The sequence below is a fragment of the Pseudophryne corroboree genome, chromosome 6 (assembly GCF_028390025.1).
Source record: "Pseudophryne corroboree isolate aPseCor3 chromosome 6, aPseCor3.hap2, whole genome shotgun sequence".
Classification (NCBI taxonomy): domain Eukaryota; kingdom Metazoa; phylum Chordata; class Amphibia; order Anura; family Myobatrachidae; genus Pseudophryne; species Pseudophryne corroboree.
The window spans coordinates 368,551,932-368,554,389 of NC_086449.1; the positions used below are offsets into that span (position 1 = coordinate 368,551,932).

General features: G+C 41.3%; 1 pseudogene; it reads right to left on the reverse strand.

Annotated features, from left to right (window-relative positions):
• Positions 1-484: 484 nt before the first annotated feature.
• Positions 485-603, reverse strand: LOC134938079 (5S ribosomal RNA; annotated as a pseudogene).
• Between the last annotated feature and the right edge of the window lie 1,855 nt (positions 604-2,458).

Genomic DNA, 2,458 nt, shown 5'->3' on the forward strand with positions numbered 1-2,458 from the left:
ACAGGACTAAGTAGTATCAAGAAGATAATACATTGCTAAATTAAGTTTCCAAGAAAACTGACAGAATAGACTTTACTCTAGCATTTATCACTATCTACCGGAGATGCACAACCTTTTGGGTAGATTCAATAGTGATTGTCAGTGGTGCTCCCATAGGTCAATGGACATAATTCAATATGGGGGTAAAAGAAATAACCTTTGTAGGGAGCACTCAATCTCGGAAACAATTTTAATTATAAACAATTCAGTATGGTAAGTAATGTAATGGTGTATGAATTAAAACATAACTTTTAATAAAAGATTTTTTAATATAAACACACCGACAGGATCAAAGAATGAATAAATAGCCAAGTTAGTCATGAACCACAGAAAAATCTGTGTTTGTGAATTTATTGATGAAATCGTTATCCATTAATTGCATGTATGCTACGCATATATCTAGGTTCATGCAGAATCAACCTTTTGCTTGTGTGGTACAAGAAATAACCTACAACACCTGGTATTCCCTGGTGGTCTCCCAATCCAGTACTAACCAGGCCCAACACTGTATTGCTTCCAAGTTCAGACGAGATTGGGCATTTACAGTGTGGTGTGGTACTAGGTTGCATATAACCATAAGTTCAAGGTGTCACTGTTATAAAGGATATAAAAAATTGTTATAATCCGTGGTCCTAGCTCCACTGATCAAAGCAATACCCTTATAGGGTTGCTAATATGACCGTCATTTCACCAGTTTGTAGCCCAATCTTAGGGGTATACAAGGGTTTAAATCATCTGGTCAGTGCAAGTTTGAATTAAAGGCCCGTGTATTTATGGGCTTGAAAATACCAGTTTGAGATGTAAGACAGTAGTGTCTCTGTTGTTAGTCAAATCTCCCTGTTGTGTGTATGAAAAACCCTCAACAACCCACTTCCACCTTTCCCTGACCACCCCTCCCCATCCATCTCACCAACTCTGATTCCCCCCCCCCCCCCCCCTGTATCTGGAGATGAAATAATGGTCTTCATCCAGTCCTCCTGCCTCCACCTATATAGAAAAGTGAGTAAGTGCGCAGTCAACAGCTGCTGGTAAGGGGGTGGTCAGACCCTCCAATAAGAAAGAAAAAGAAATAAAGTGTACCAGCGCTGGCAGTAATAATTACATACAAAGGACGGTTTGCTTCAAAATACAAACTATCAATTTATTGACATAATTTAAAACAGCAAAAATGTATTAGTATAAGTGCTAGTAGCAGCAATCTCATATACAGATACCTCCCTAAATAGGATCACTATTGCAAATCCAATCTAGTGTGTGTTTAGAACGTCAACTTTTCATTGGCTAGGAAAATTTCCAATGTGCAGTCACTGTAGAGCAGTCATATTTACCAGATCCACAGAATGGTATCCCTTGATGGCATCAGCTTTAGGAAAAGTCCATTTATAGATACAGGGGTGGACCGGAATGATGCAGATCCACAGCATGGTGTCGCTTGATGGTATCAGCTTTAGGAAGAATCCATTTGTAGCTGCAGGGGTGGACAGGAATGATTCTGAAATATGAAATTCCAGTGATGTTGGAATGTCCAATTGATGGTCAAAGGTAGACAAGATTCAGTGGTTAAGTGGTGGAGTGGAATACGGGTAGGTATCTGGAAATAAGCTCAATGTGTTTTGCTGGTGACAATAGGATCCAGTTTCCTCAGGAGCAGCTTCCTGCCTCCACCTGCCCACTAGACCATATGTCCTCCAGCCTCCTCCGCTACCTCTCTCCTTCTGCCTGTTCCCATCTTGACTACCTCCTCAGTCTCTCCATCTCATCAGGCACTTAAGCATGCCCTTTCCTCGCATGCGCTGTTTGACCCATTTAAGTCTGGCTTCAATCCTCTGCACTCCACTAAAACTGCCCTCATGAAAGTCTGCAATGACCTCCATGCAGCAATGGATTTTTATTCTCTGCTTATTCTTCTTGATCTTCTGCTGCTTTTACCTCTGTGAACCACCCTCTCCCTCTGCAAATACTTTGTGCCATTAATGTGCATGATATTGTCATCTCCTGGCTGACCTCCTACCTCTCTGGCCACTCCTTCTCTGTCTCTACTCATGACACCACCTCCCCCACACTTCACCTCACAATAGTTGTTAACCCAAGGTTCTGTTCTTGTACCTTTCATTTTCTCTCTAGACAACCCCTTTAGGTGAGCTCATTCAATCTTTCAACTTCCAACATAATCTCTATGCTGATTATACTCAAATCTACCTTTCCTCCATTGACATCTCTCCCTCTTTCATACTGTATATACAACTGTCTCTCTGTTAACTCTTCTTGAATGTCCCAACGCTAACTTAAACTCAACATGTCTAAGACTAAGCTAATTATCTTCCCACCCTCCTGCATAACCTCAATTCCCATATTTTCATTATCTATTGATGGCACAACTATCTCCTCTTGCCCCCAAGTGCGCTGTCTTGGAGTTAAC